The sequence below is a fragment of the Rhineura floridana genome, chromosome 5 (assembly GCF_030035675.1).
Source record: "Rhineura floridana isolate rRhiFlo1 chromosome 5, rRhiFlo1.hap2, whole genome shotgun sequence".
Classification (NCBI taxonomy): domain Eukaryota; kingdom Metazoa; phylum Chordata; class Lepidosauria; order Squamata; family Rhineuridae; genus Rhineura; species Rhineura floridana.
The window spans coordinates 127,788,751-127,805,576 of record NC_084484.1 but is presented as its reverse complement, the minus strand read 5'-3'; the positions used below and the strand labels follow the sequence as shown (position 1 = coordinate 127,805,576).

General features: G+C 39.3%; 1 protein-coding gene across 1 annotated transcript in view; it reads left to right on the top strand.

The window, feature by feature from the left end:
- EPHA6 (EPH receptor A6) overlaps positions 1-16,826 on the top strand; it is a 786,690-nt gene that overhangs the window by 139,944 nt on the left and 629,920 nt on the right. The gene's annotated exons all lie outside the window — the stretch shown is intronic.

The window sequence follows — 16,826 nt, the reverse complement described above, 5'->3', positions numbered from 1 at the left end:
GGCAGTGCTTAACTCTGAAAACAGCTTAAAATGATTTTCAAAGGAACTTCGGCCATATTTCAATGTAAACCATAGAATATTTTCCCCTGGGGTTACTGTTTATCTATCAAAGCATTATGCTGACAAATGAACTTTCAAAATCAATAAAAGATTTACTTTGCGTAGTGTAGCTTGGGACGTGCAAATTGTTAAGAAGTTTTCAAATATGCTTCTGACAACAAAGTTCATACAAGACTTAATTCTTATAGTTCCCGGAAAAAGTTGTTTTAACTATGCTCTGGTCATTTTTTCATGTATAATTTAAAAGATACTTGTAAGTAATATTTTTGCAATACAAGTATGCATTGTTTAAATAAGTACTTGCAAGTATTGTAAACTAGAAAAACTAGCTAAATCTGCAAATGAAGACTAACAACACTTCTCTGTGTAGGGTAGATCTGCATTCTCCCTGGGATATTTCAGTTCAAATATAGTATAGATTTACTTCATTGTTCTGTAAAAATAGTCATTGCTTTCTAGGTGCTTCCACAATTCCTTGGCAATAGGTGTTTCTTATTTACAGATGATCATGGCATTCCTTATTTTCCTACTCCAATTTTCAGTTGATGGTTTCATCTGACTTTTCCTGGGTTTTGCTATGGTGATTTTTACACATACCAACAAATTCCCCACCAGCATCTTATTTTCCATTATTATACATTTTCTCAAACCATACTATTGGGTTGTATTCAGCGCAGCATTTAAGTTTAATGTTCCATCAATGCAAGGGTTTGTCCTTGCACAAAGGAATGTTCGCTCCCTCTCCTCCCCCTACACCCCCCCTAAATCTGTTCTGTGGGTTTCCACAACCCTCCGGAGCAGATTTGGGAATGGTGCGGGGCGCATGCAGTGGGAGAAGAGAAGAGGAAATTCCCTTGTACTAGTTGAAGTTCTACTAGCGCAAGAATTTAGTTGAATACTGTGAGACTTGAGTACATTTCTTGGATTATTTTCACTACTTCATTCCCCCCAAATTTCCAACATAATTTCTGTTGTTGTTATGTGCCTTTAGGTCGGTTACGACTTACGGTGACCCTATGAATCAGCGACCTCCAATAGCATCTGTCATGAACCACCCTGTTCAGGTCTTGTAAGTTCAGGTCTGTGGCTTCCTTGATGGAGTCAGTCCAGCTCTTGTTTGGCTTTCCTCTTTTTTTTACTAATGTCTCTATATTTCCCATGAAAATATATGTACTTACATCTTTACATCTTTTGAAGACTTCCCATCATAGCAGCACTATAACATCAGCAAAATATCTTCTCAAGCTTAGAATTTAGAATTAGATTTTGTTCATGTGCAGTGAACATTCAACTAGAGAGATATCCAAAGCCAGCTGCTTTATAGGCAAGCATACAAAGGTTTTTACTCTTGCAGAAACTTTTACTGATTGCTGTGTCTCCTACTGGGAGAAAGGGCGGGATATAAATCTAATAAATAAATACATTTTAAAAAACTGAAAATCAGTTCCTTTATAGACCCATAGACAGGATTGCTTTAATATTTTACTCTTACTGACACTCTTGTTGATTGTTGTAAACTATGTAGCCACTTTACACTTTCTCTTCACTCAACAACAGACCAATCCATTTAAGCATTTCAGAATTCTACCTTAGTCATGAGTACAGGGCTACCCTTGAAGTCAGTCTGGAAGCTGCAGGTAATTTGGAATGCCAGGATCATATAGCATTGGCAATCTGCACTGATTGCCAACACACTACTAGGCCCAGTTCAAGGTTCTGATGCTAATATATAAAACTCTGAATAATATGGATCCCAAATACTTGAAGGGGCACGTCTCCCATTATCTGCAACCTAAGATTTAAGATCTGTCAGGGAACTATTCTTTGGGTCTGCCACTGGACTTAGTCCATTGTGTGGTGACACAGGAAAGGACTTTCTTGGTGCTGGCACCCTATTTATGGAACTCCCTGTGCCTAGATGTGTGGCTGTCATCGTTACTGCTGATTTGTTAGTGGTGTCTGAAGATACACTTTTTCACTTATGCCTTTGGGACAGACCGAGGCATACAAAACCATGGTAGCTATGTTGTATTGATCTTATGTGAGGCGATATATTGTTTTAAATGTAAGGGGTTTGTATGTTTTAATTGTTTTCTCCCTGACCTTTTATTGTTTTCATTATATATTGTAAATCACCCTGGGACTTTAATTGATAAAGGGCAGTTTAAAAGGGAATAATAAATTAAATAAATTCTTCCAAAGACAATTTGTAAACACATGAAAGAAGGGAGCAAGACTCATTTCTAATCAATATCCCTACGTGTGACCATTTTTTCCAAAATGAAAGGACATCCTGAATCATTCTTTCTCCTCTATTTGATGCCTCCTGGCATCATCTACTCATTGTAGTCTTAAATGAGCCCAGATTTTCTGCAGGAGTACTACTGAATGGTGTTTTGGGTGGAGAATATAACTTTTATATATTAGCCATTATACCCAAATGATTTCCAGCTGTCAGCTATAAGGCTGAAACTCCGAGAAAGCTGGCTTGAAATAACTTATCAGTAATCAATTTAGTTTCAAAGTAGGTAATAAAACAGATGTATACACATAATTTATAATTACACAGAAATTTAAGTCAGAATTACCATCAGCTGACCAAAAAAACCCAACATTTTATTAAAATAGGCATATATACAACAGTGGTAACCAAAGCTCCATAAAGAATATGGAGCTTCATTTGTTCTTTCCCATTTATTGTATTATAAGAAAAGAGTTTGCTGTACAAGGAGTATTTATTGGCACTGAAAAAGATGGGATAGCTTGTGTGCTTGTGAGAAAAGCTGTGTACACCATTACTGCTAGACTGTAGTGATTTTAAAAAGCAAGTATTTTGCAATCTATTAAAAAGCATGTCCTGCCAGAGAACGCCGCTATTTTTCCTCAGTGCTGGTGACTAGGTAACAGAGTTTTACAAACTCTGCTTACATTGCCATTTGTCTAGTAGTTAATTAATTTTGTAAATAGCTCAAATTTAGCATATCACAATGTATAGTCTCATAAGCAGGATTTTAGATTTGAGTTACCAAACTGTTTAGATGTGAATTAACTCCTAAGTATCTCCTTCATTAGTGTCATTGCCTGAAGTTCTAAAAACAGTTACCAAGATTAGAATTCATAGTCAGATTAGAATCTTGTTTCAATCTATTGTTCAGCCTTTCTTCATGGCAATATGAAGCACCTTATTTTCTTTTCTATGTTCAGAAATGGGATGTGAATCAATTCAAATATTAAAATATATGTTAATTTTGAAATAAACATTTGGGGGATTGCATTCATTCTTTGGGATTTTCAGAAGCTGACAAATCCATATACAGTAGGGCCCCGCTTTTCGGTGGCCCACTTTTTGGCATTCCACTAATACGGCGGCTTTCCGTTAGAGTAAGGCTCCACTCATATGGTGCTTGTTCCACTTTTACGGCGTTTTTGGGGCATTGGGCGCTGTGGCGCCCTTCCCTGGCTCTCCCTGTCAGGTTCCTACCTGCTCGTGGCTACTGCCTGTCACTAGGCACCACCAGGGACTCCACCAGTCCGGACTGTCCTTTTTTATGGTTTCTCTCTCCGCTCTAGCATAGACCTCACCAGATCCCCCTGCTAGGCAGCACCACCAGTCACGTCCTATAACCAGTATCCCCAGAGACTCTGCCTGAGTCTCTCTCAATCAGGTTACCTCTGTGACTGCGTGCTTAAGCTGTCCCAATCCCTTTGATCTATACAGAATGCATATAATTCTGGTTTGCTCTGGATACTTGTGGTGTTATATTCTTCCCTTCACCGCTGCCACCATTTGTTACTGTTTCCCTTCAGCCTTGGTCATTACCTTACCCTCCCTTCTGGTCTGTGAAACCCCAGCCAAGGATCAGGCCTTTGGTAAACCAAATATAGTTTTTATTAAATAACAGAGATAACAAGATTACTTTTCTAATGGTACTTAAGCATATGGTTTCATCTATTTCTGTGATACTTGACTTATCATGAACTAGAACTCCCACTCTCTCTTTCTCCACACGCTCCTGACATCCACCTCCAAACACCACCAAACACTTCTCAAACAACCCAGCAACGTCCACCCAGATTCACCACAGATTCTCCACCTAGATTCAACTGTCATTCTTCCATTTATACTCCCAGCCATTCAAACACTCAGCCAATCATCCAGCATTCTACTGCTCATTTACTCCCCACTCCTCTTTCATTCCACTTACCATGTATCTTCTATACAAACAGCACTTACCATATATACATTAATATAGGAACATCACATTTCCCCCCCCCCTTAAAAATAACGGCAGAGTATTATTCCTGTTCCAGGATTCATACGTCGCGTTAACAAGTAAAACAAGTCTCTCTGGGGAAAATGTCTTTCTTTGTTCCTCCGTCTGGTCATGTCACTGCAGTCCCAGCCACCTGCCTTGAAAGTCCATCGGCCAATACATTGTCCTTGCCTTTTATGAACTGGAAGTCCACTTGATAGTCTTGTAGGGCCCATGACCACCTCTGCAGCATAGTATTATGGTTTTTCATAGTCTGTAACCATAACAAGGCCCGATGATCCGTTGTTACCGTAAATCTTCGTCCCCACACGTATGGGCGCGCAACTTGTTCAGTCCCCACACGACCGCTAGGCACTCCTTTTGGACTGACGAATAGTTTTTCTTCCTCGTCGTCAGCTTGCGACTCAGATACGCCACTGGATGTCCGGTGCCTTCTCTCTCCTGCAGCAAGACGACTCCCAGCGCGAGGTCCGATGCATCTGTAGCCACGATGAATGGTTGCTCATAGTCTGGTGCTATTAATATAGGTCCTTGGCACAAGGCTTGCTTCAGCAGATCAAAAGCCTTCTGACATTCATCCGTCCATACCACACGCTCAGAACACTTTTTCTTTGTCAACTCATGCAAGGGGGTTGCGAGTTCCCCAAAATCTTTCACAAACTTTCTATAAAAACCAGCCACACCCAGAAATGCCCTAACTTGTTTTTTAGTTAAGGGGATTGGCCACGATTGTATTGCCTCCACCTTGCTCCATAAGGGGGTGATTTTCCCACTCCCCACCTTATGTCCTAAATAGATTACTTCCTTTAACCCAAACTGGCATTTCTTAGCTTTTATTGTGAGGCCTGCTTTTCTTAATGCCTCTAATACTGTTGTTAAGTGTTGGACATGCTCAGGCACCGACTTGCTAAAAATGGCCACGTCATCTATATAGGCCACTGCAAAATTTGACATGCCTCGCAACACAGTATTGATTAGCCTGTGAAACAAACTTGGTGAGTTCCTTAGTCCCATGGGTAAGGTCACAAACTCATATAACCCATCTGGTGTACTGAAGGCAGTTTTGGCTCTGGATTGCTCGTCTAGTTCCATTTGCCAAAATCCCTTACAGAGATCTGTTGTAGAGATAATGGTTGCTGCCCCCAATAACTCTAACATTGCGTCTACCCTAGGCATAGGATACGCATCTGGGACAGTAATTTTATTGATTAGCCGATAATCAATGCAAAATCTTGTCGATCCATCTTTTTTCAGAACCAGGACAATACTTGAGGCCCAGGGACTGATGGATTCCCTGATCACTCCTAGTTCCAGCATATATTCGACCTCCTTTTTGATTTCACTCAAAACTTTCCCATTCACATGGTACGGAACGGATCTGATTGGGGCATGATCTCCAGTATCAATGGAATGTTTGGCTATACTGGTTCGGCCAGGTTTGTTGCTAAAGAGATTCCCATAGTTTTTCAAAACTCTCAGAATCTCTTCTTTTACTTCCTCCTTCACCTCCTCTGACCATTCCAATTGACCTACCCCTCCTTTGTCTTTGCTTTCCTGTACCAAATCCGGAAGTTCAGGCCCACTTCCCTCAGGGAGTAAGGTAACTTGCAACGCCTTTGCATCCCTGGTATGGTAAGGTTTCAACATATTTACATGAACCACTTTGTTTTTGTTTAATTGGTCTGTGGTAATTACATACATCACTGTGTCAAGCTTTTCTCTTATGGCATATGGTCCCTCCCAGTTAGCCTGTAATTTGTCATGTTTCCTGGGTATGAATGCCATAACCATATCTCCCACATCATACACACGTTCCCTGGCTGTTCTGTCATACCAGTAACGTTCCTTCTCCTGAGCTTGACTCAAATTCTTTTATACAGCTTCCATCATCGATGTTAATTTGCTACGGAAGTCTAATACAAAATCAACTACCGATGTTTTGTACTCTCCCAGGGTTCCTTCCCATGAATTTTTTAACAGTTCTAAAGGTCCCCTCACTTTTCTAGTGAACATCAGTTCAAAGGGTGAGAAGCCTGTTGACTCCTGAGGGACTTCTCTGTATGCGAATAAGAAGCACCCCAAACGTTCATCCCAGTCTTGTGGGTGATCTTGAACATAACTTCTTATCATGCCCTTCAGAACCCCATTGAATCTGGTTCTGTATTTGCTAGGAACTATCAGTTGCTTCACTGGTTCACATTCATCCTTTCTCTCAGCAGGCATCCACAGTCTATATAAAATCCCATTCTCACACACAATTTGATTCCTCAGCTTGTCAGTGAAAGGAATCTTTTGTGTCAGGGCTTGGTCCTTTATTTGCTTCAAACTTGTATCCCTATTCAGTTCTTCCCTGAATTGCTCTGCCTCTTCCCCAGAGACCAGTTGATACAGTTTGTCTCCTTCAGCAGGCCTTCCAGGGGTTGCTATGGTGACTGTAGGCTCAAAAACAGGTTGCACCCTGTTTTCTTCAGCCTCTGTTAACATGGCTTCTGTCTCTCTGCCAAGTTGTTGTCTGGTTACCACATATATTTTTCCTTGTGCCCCCATTACATCTCTTCCCAGTATCACTGGTTCTTGTTGTTGGGCATTAATACCTACTTTATATTTTCCCTCTCGGCCTCTCCACTCCATTTTCACTAGGGCCATGGGTAAATTTTCTGGTTGACCCCTCATTCCTTGGATAGTCACCATTTCCTGAGGTAATATTTCCTCAGATTTTATTAAATCTGGCCTCAGTAACGTCTGAGCGGCACCAGTATCAAGCAATGCCCAATAATTTGCCCCTTGAACACACACTTCTTCTCTTAGACTCGAATCCAAGTCTTTTACTTCTGTCCAGTTTATCTGGCAGAACTGAAACTTTTTCGTTGTTAGATCTTTTGGTTCTGTTTTTACTGCCCTTGCCTGAGCAGGATTGCTAATGGGGTTGGCAACCTCACATTGAAAAGTAGGTGCCCCAGTCTACCACATTTATAGCATAATTTCTCCTCCATTTTAGGGTACACAGATCCACTCTGGGGTGTCCTGTGCCCTTCAGATTTTACTGGAGGACTCACTCGTTGTGGCACCACATCCTTTTTGCCACCATTATATGGTCTGGGTTTAAACTCTCTTGATGTTTTCCCCACCCAGCCAGTTCTGTTGGAGGCAAAGTGATCCGCCATCTCTGCGGCCTCCTGCACCGATGTAGGGGAACGGTCTTTGACCAGGAGCCTTATTTCTGGTGGTAACTGATGGAATAATTGATCCAGTATCATGAGGCTTTTCACCTCTTCCACTGACTGAGCTTTGGCACTACTCATCCACTTTCCAAATATATCTATCAACTTCTCTCCCAGTTCAACAAAAGACCTCCCTGCTTGGATCTGACAGTTTCGGAATAATTTTCTAAAGTAGTCAGGTCCCAGTCTGAATCTTTTGTATACTGCCTCTTTATACTCAGCATAGGTGACGGGCCTGTCTGAGGGGAAATATTGGTATACCTCAGCCAATTCCCCTTTAATCAGGTTGGATAAATATTGCATATATTTATCCTCCGGTAGCCCCCACAATTGAGCCGCTTTTTCAAAAGTGCTGAGGTAAATCTGTGGATCTTGTCCAGGCTCAAACACTGCAAAATCTTTTGGTGTAACCTTTATCTTTGTTTCATTTCTGTCCTTTCTTGTTTCATCAGAATGAAACTTCTCTCTTTCAAAATTTAACTTTTCCACCTGTAATTCAGCATCCAATGCTTCTCCCTCTCCTCAAACCCCATTCTCATTCTCTCAATTTCCAACTCCCTCTGCTTTTCTTTCTCATCCTTTTCAAAGACCCTCTGCTTGTCTTTTTCCTCAGCCTCCCTCCTCAATCTCTCAGTTTCCAACTCCCGCTGTTTTTCCTTCTCTGCACCTTCCATCCTCACTCTCTCAGTTTCCAACTTTAACTTCTCTCTCAAATACTCTATATAAGCGGGATTGCTTGAGTATCCTTCTGGGGTCTCTTCCCTGACAGGTTGTTTTTGCTGGGCAGTTGTAAAAGCTATTAGTGCTACCCTCAATTCATCTACCCCTTTACCCTCGTGAGGTAAATTGAATGTTATGCACTTCTCCACCAGCTCCTCTCTTTTCATCTTTATGTATTCAGCCATTATGTTGGAGTTCACTCACTCTTTGCCACACACTCTTTGCCAGTCACTCTCACAAGTAATCTTTATTTGTTATTTCTGTTTGTCACACCACTGTTAGGGGCTCTCTTTTGTCCGTATCCCACCACTACAGCCAACACCTATGGCGCCCTTCCCTGGCTCTCCCTGTCAGGTTCCTACCTGCTCGTGGCTACTGCCTGTCACTAGGCACCACCAGGGACTCCACCAGTCCGGACTGTCCTTTTTTATGGTTTCTCTCTCCGCTCTAGCATAGACCTCACCAGATCCCCCTGCTAGGCAGCACCACCAGTCACGTCCTATAACCAGTATCCCCAGAGACTCTGCCTGAGTCTCTCTCAATCAGGTTACCTCTGACTGCGTGCTTAAGCTGTCCCAATCCCTTTGATCTATACAGAATGCATATAATTCTGGTTTGCTCTGGATACTTGTGGTGTTACATTCTTCACTTCACCACTGCCACCATTTGTTACTGTTTCCCTTCAGCCTTGGTCATTACCTTACCCTTCCTTCTGGTCTGTGAAACCCCAGCCAAGGATCAGGCCTTTGGTAAACCAAATATAGTTTTTATTAAATAACAGAGATAACAAGATTACTTTTCTAATGGTACTTAAGCATATGGTTTCATCTATTTCTGTGATACTTGACTTATTATGAACTAGAACTCCCACTCTCTCTTTCTCCACACGCTCCTGACATCCACCTCCAAACACCACCAAACACTTCTCAAACAACCCAGCAACGTCCACCCAGATTCACCACAGATTCTCCACTTAGATTCAGCTGTCATTCTTCCATTTATACTCCCAGCCATTCAAACACTCAGCCAATCATCCAGCATTCTACTGCTCATTTACTCCCCACTCCTCTTTCATTCCACTTACCATGTATCTTCTATACAAACAGCACTTACCATATATACATTAATACAGGAACATCACAGGTGCCATTTTGTTGACGGAGTTCTGCTTTTAGGCGGGTTTTGCTTTTAGGTGAGGGTCTGGAATGTAACCCGCTGTATGAGTGGGGCCCTGTATTGAGACCCACAGAGTTGAGCAGGAGGGTTGTTGTTTTTACTACCTCCTGGCTTGACAATCCTAGATGTATCCATTTTAAGTAAGTAGTAAATGTGGGTAAAATGAAAAATTATGTCAGCACACCCATTGTTAAAATGAAGTCTGTCACAAATCCACATAAAGCAGCAAAGATGGGGGAATTTAACGTGCAATGTGGACAGGCAGAAGGGCTGGACCCAGACCATGTGTTTCACTCCATAGCAGTTGCATTTAAAGTGAGCCTTCAGCTTAATCTTGTGATTAACCTGCTGTAAACACTTTTATCAGTAGTTTAGAAGACCAGAGGGTATTAAACACACAACTAGGCAATGATAGCTCAAGTACTTCCATCCAAACCAAGACATCAAGTAATATAACACTGAAATTCACATTATACATTCCCACTGGGTCTTTTTAGAGAACAAATTTATACTGAAAATATGTGCTTACTTCCCATCACCTTTTCTAGGCTTCTTTTTCCCCATGTCTCTGCAAGCATAATTTACTACTAGTGTAGTCTTTTATTACAATGGAAAAGCATATATTGCCCAGGCCTTTTGAGATGTTCAACTGATATAAGCAAATGTTGTCTCCCTCCTGTTATATTGTTAGTGTTGTTATTTTAGCTGGTTTGATTTTAATTGCTATTTTAATTTAAATCCTTGAGACTGGCATTTTTATGTAACATGTCCTGGGCCCATTAGACAAAGGATGGGCTATGAAGATAAATAATAAATAAATAAACTTTGGTTGCTGCTCCTTTTCTTTTCTTAGATGATACTGCCAAGCAGAGCTAGAAAACTTTCAGGTTTCTTAAATTCGCTAGTAAATTAGGCATGAGCCATAGCTCATAGTACATTCTTTCTTTGCAGAATGTGCCAGATTCAATCTATGTAATCTCCAGTTAAAAAAAGATCAGTTAAGAGGTCATGGAATTTATCTTTGCCTGATACCCTGGAGAGCTGTTGCTAATCGGGGTAGACAATATTGGGCTTGAAGGACAAATAATCTAACCTTGTATAGGGCAGCACACAATGATCCAAGAGTTCAGAATTACATTGATCCCCCACCCCACCCTCACACACATCGCATATACTGGGACAGCTCTAATCCAAAGTGTCTCCTAAGGAAACCTTAGATAAAGTCAGCACAAAAAATATTTTGCACCACTGGTTGTTCTCTTTTTTAAAAAAAAAAGTTTAAAAAGTAATTTGATCAGACCTTCATGCCTTACCTGGAACTCAAGTCAGAGACAAGGACTATGATCTATAAACTTCCTTGTGGTCTGTGAATGTCGAGTGCCACACAGACTGGGTCTGTTCCATCTTCTCCAGTGCTAGAGAATATTACCATGCAAACTGTGACTATGTGCAGAAAGTAAATCCCCGTTCACATAGATCTCTGTGTGAATGTTGAAAGTTCTTGTCTCACACAACATAGTCCTACTCAATATGTAATAATTTTTCATCACCTTCACTTTTGACTTTAAGATTGTATGATGTTGAGATTTTATATTTTAACAATGGAATACATTAGAAACTGAAACTGCATCAAAATGATACTAGAAGCCGCCTCATTGCTTAAATCTTTCAGAACTTGTGCTAACACTGGAGGACACAGAAAAAAGGGTCAAACTTGTTTGGATTGCAGCTGGGGGCGGCGGTGGAGGATGACCTAACGAGGATGATCTTTAAAACTTCTAATTTGAAATCGCTGTTACACACAAAGTAAAAGTTCTTAGGAGATAAAGATGGATATTTGAAACTTTTGCATTTTGCATATTATGTTCACCAGGATATGCTTTCTATCTGCAGAATAAATTATGTAAAATAAGTCTCCTACCTACCAGTAAAACATCTAATAGTGTTGAAGACTGCACTTGAAATGTCTCGCTTTTAAATAAGTGTTACTTCAAAGAGATAATGATTAAAGTGTGCATAGATTCCCAAAGCACATGAGACTGTATGCATGGAAGGATTTTACTCCAAACACCAACAATGAATGCTTAGTTATTTGGAATCTACTTATTATGAAATAGCCATTATGTATGTAAAATGTCTTAATTTTGCTATGTCAGCTTGACTGTATTCCTACATGTTAAGTATTTCAAAAGTGATCCTACATGTATTCACAGACAAGATGAAAGTGTTAATTCCAATTAAAATAATGTACAATCTAATAGCATCCATAATGAGTCCTTATTTGGAGATATTATAGAAATAGTATGATGACATTAGTGGGTCAAAATTGTATGTCTCAATCGTGGTGGGGGTTTTCTACTTCTGGGAAAATGTAGTATTTATCAGAATCTGTTGGATCCTTGCATGTATTTTAAGAAGTTGTACTAAGGCATGTATATTTAAAGCAAAAACATATTTAAATCTCCAGATTTTTAATCCAGTTTGCTTATGTTCCGTTCAGGCTGAAGCTTCATAAAAGCTAAAATACCAAAAATTAAACTAAAACATCTGTATAATGAAGATTACTACTATTATTATAAAATATTCCTATGTGATAATTTAGAACATAATGTGAAGAATAAACTAGTATTAAGTTAATACTTTACCACAAATTTGCCTTGCAATAACATTGAAATACTGTCTTGGTTGTCTTTAAAGACAGGAGACAAGGCTTGCTGAACTAAGGTCTGCACAGAAATTCAAGCATTTTCTACCTGGCATAACTATATAAATTTGTAGAGTCATTGAGAAAATGCCTTAGTATGTCCATCAAATAGAACTTCTTTGACTTATAGTGTTGCCCAATGAGCACATCTAGTAATGATAGGCAATGCCAGCATGCTAGCATTGACATCCTTCAGTGCATCATCCACAGTTGATCAACTTTACCAGTACAGTTGATCAATTTTACCAGCACAAGTCCTCAAACTGTGATCTGAACTGCAAAGCAATCTGTTTCACTATATCCTACTATGGTACAGAAACTTACTGAATTAAAACATATATTTTTTAAAAAAATAATGAGCAAAATATCATGTTGGGTAAAAACGTATTAGTGGATATTTTAAAAAATAAATTGTGGATTATCTCTATTGTGTTTATGCAAATCTATATGAAACAGCTTATCAAATCTGTGTGCATATTGATTCAGCAGTGCCTCTTGTTATCAAATGTAAACGTGCTAAAATGTATATTTGGGCCTGAATTATTATGAGAATGGCACTAAGGAAGGATCGTCAAACAATGTGACCTTGATAATTTCCCATTAGTGTGGGCTGTTGATTTTATACATATATAGTAGTTATTATACTTGAGCTCTTTTTCCGTATAAATATGCTGAGTTTAAATGATCAGTGCATGAAGCAAACCTGTCACAAGGCTTTATAGATCTGTTTTAAACATCAGTTTTATCAGCTGTCTGACATTTGCATGTAAATGTATTGCACTGACATTTTTAAAAAACTACTTACCTCACAGAGTGCTGAAATTCCAAAAGCTCGTAACTGAAGCTAGAGTTGAAATAAAATTTTTATATATGATTGTTTAAAGTTGTGTGGCATAGCTGAAATCAGAATCAACTTTGAATCAATTTGTTTCAACTTCTTTAGTATAATAATAAATAAAATAGTATTAATATATCAAGGAATAATTGCAGCAATGCATATTTGTTGAAATATAAACCTAGTTAATCATGTTAAAAATATTGATCAGTATCCTAGCATATCATAAGAAAAAAATCTACAATAACAACAGGTTGGATCCAGAGGTGCCCTTTTGCATGTGAGGAAGATGTCTTTCTTTACGAAAGGTCTGTTTACTCTTCACAATTGTTACATGGGAAATGTAAAACTAAATACAAATGGCTGATATCCCAACATTGCACAAGCAGTGTTCCACTCATACAACAAGACATCACTTTCCTCTCCTTCCCCCTGCAGTCCCTGCCACAATAGCAGACAGTGTGCTTACCTGAATTCCAGGAGGGTCAAGGCAAAGGTGAGGTAGGAACAATGCAAACGCAATGGCCAAGCCAATCTGGCCCTCCTGCTGGTGTGTTTGCACCACAGGTTGGCAGGAGTGGATGGCATCCAAAGAGGCAGAGGTGAGAAAAGGAGGGGGGAACCCCAGGATGTCAAAAGGAAAAAACGTAGATGATGAAATTCCAAATGGGTTTAATAAATTTTTTTTAAAGAAATGTGCCCATTTCTTTTTAAAAAAATTATTAAACCCATTTGGAATTTCATCATCTACGTTTTTTCCTTCTGACATCCTGAGGTTCCCCCCTCCTTTTCTCACCTCTGCATGTTTGCACCACAACCTGCCCCCACTCCTCTCCTCTCAGTAAGCAGCAACACCTGAGAGGTCTGGTAAGCGCCACCACTCCATCACATGGTCCACTAATGCTGTGTGACCCCCCATTTTTTCTCCAGAGGGTTATGATAAAAAAACAGTTTTGCTAAGTTACAAGGAAGGTTCTTACTGGTAGGGATGTTTTAAAATTCAGGACTAAAGGGGTTTTGCAAACCTGCAGAATGCTATTGAGCCCTGATACCTTTTGTAGAGATGTTAAGTAAAGTGACTGGTCTATTATGAAAGTATGCAAAATATTATTCTTTCACTATCTATGCTTCTTTCCCACATAAAATGGACAGAATAGGTTCTGGGCTAAGCATTTGTAGAAGAAGTGAGTACCTAATAAGTTTTGACCGCTGCCATCTTATGTGCATGTTGTCCACCTAACACACAGTTTTCTCAGTGATTCCAAAGCAGCAGGGGTGGAGAACCTGTGACCCTTCCGTTGTTGGTAGATTCCAAATCCTATCAATCTCAACCAGCATGGCCAATGACCAGGGATAATAGTAGTTGTGGTCCAGCAACATCAGGGGGTGGGGCGGGAACCCTACAATAGTGGTAGAATTGAGCTCAAAAGCTGTAAGAGTAAAAGTATTGATTTCCTCCTCCCTCAGTAAATTAAGGGGAAGGTTTCTGAAATGTCACATGGCAATTCACACTGCATTATTGTTGAGGAGAGTGGAATTGTGGTAGACTGACACAAAAAAATTATGAATTTTTTCCCAGCTCTGTCAGTATGCATTTGATCCTACCTGTTGATGGAGGACTAAACAGTGTAGCCCTGTTAGAAGAATGAGATATAAATCCTGCACAGTGTTTACTTCATTGTACCTTACACTTCAGTGTTGTGGGTGATTTCTTTGTTACTACATTTGTGTGATTACAAACATCATTTTGGTTTGTGTGTGCTGCTACACACTGAAGAACCAGGAATAAAACTTTTTTTCATAATATTGGAGTATATTCTGAGGGATAGAGAACACAATTCTAAGATCCATTTTAGATTATATATTTGTGACAAGGAATACACTGACATATGCAGCCACTTAGATGCTCTTCCACATGGGAAGTTTGTGTAAAATGTCTCCCCATCTGTGTATGGTGATTTTAACAATGCCAGAAAACAACCTAAAAATCTGCTGTTCAAAGAAAATGAATGAAAAATCTCATTGGGCATGTTAATTCTTTGGGTCAAACTAGACATAACATTAAAGTCACCTTTGCATTTAACAGACTTTTTTTTGGGGGGGGGAATCAATGTAAATAGCAACCACTAGGGAAGGTTGATAATTGTCAGAATTAATACAGCAGGTGGGCAGAAGAACTCTTTGTTCTCTTATTGTGGTCTTAATGAAAATCACTGTTCTGAAGTTGCTATTTGTATTTGGAAGAAAGACACATTTAACCTAATTTTTTGTTTGCTTTCATAATGTAACATTCCATAACAGTATCCCGCTACATGTCATAATTTACCCAATCCAGCAAGGGCTACCGATCGGAAGGGATAGGAGTCTGCATCCAGATTCTCTTGGTAGATCAAGTCCCACACATAAAAGAGTATGTGTAAGCTCTGCACTATCCTCCAAGGCTGTGAGAACAGCAATACATACATGGTTTAGGTCCATGTGCACACGCCCTGACTCTTGGTGTAGTCAGCTTTGATACAGATCACTTGTTAAAACCAGCCAATCCCTTTTTCCTGTGAACAGATGACCACCCCTACTCAAGACTGATCTCACCAATTCTGAGTAATGAATATAGGCATGCATCTTTACATGCAGCAGTGTGCATACTGTGTGTATTGATGATGAGTGAACTCCCATGAACTCAGTTCAGAATTGGGTCAACAATTACAAGCTTCACTCTCAAGTCATAATAGACAAGAGCACTGCGATCTAGGAAGATTTGTATTTCAAAACAAAATTATTAACTTCAGCAACAGTGCATTCCAGTGGGTAAATGACTGTAAAGCAACTGTATTAATCATTTTTTTTCCAGAAAATTTCAGTGACCAAGATCCAATTGTTGTATGAGCCTAGGGGAGCTTTGAGTCTTTGGATTAATTTAAAGTACCCCTTTGGATCCTGAGCAGTAGGTTTGGCATTATAAATTTGGCATTATAAAATGAAAATATGCTTGTAGGAAATCTCTGTTTCTATGAATAAATACCAAATAACTAATGTGTTGGCTTTAAAAAATGAGGCATCTGAAAGATTCTTTTTGATTATTATCAGAAAGCCTTGCTGAAATTTCCCTTTATCTTCTATAACCTGTTTTTTCCTTTGCATTTAAACATAGAAAATATGTTGCATTGAAAATGCAACAATTTCTCAGGAAAGCACTCTAGCAGCAGTCAGTATTCAGTTATTCATCATGTGTCTGCTGTGAGAAATGTTTATCACCCTTCTCCCTTAGGTAGCAATAGCTTTCTCTCTTCTAAAAGAATGTCTGCTGGTCAGTGTATTTCTAATTCTCTCAGAACCGTCATTTACATATCAAAGGCCTGGTATGAGTAAACATACTTCATGGTTCCATCTGTGATTGCATTCCCCATTGAGACCTAAAATAAGAACAGAGTACTAGTGAGGAAATGTTTGTCCTTCAAGTCCGTATTGATTTGCTTTTAAATTTTGTAGCAAGCCATGGCACATTTTGTTGCAAAGACTTGCAGCAGTCTCTTTCTGCTTGAAGTAGGTTTAAATAAAATAAGGACTATGGAAATAAAATTTCTTAATTCAGTTAAAAAAAAACTCAACTGTTGCAATGAGAGAAAACAATTTTTAATTTTGTTTCGTACAATCACAAGATGCTAAATCATTTCTTTTACTTCTGAGAAAAATGTCAAGTAAAAAACAGAAAGTTGCCATTTGAATTTTACTTACTGCTAATGAAAATTCCACAAGATTCCTCATTTCATTACCAGATCAATAATATACATGACTACTCAGAGATAAGCTACACTGTATTCAGCTGGGCTTACTCC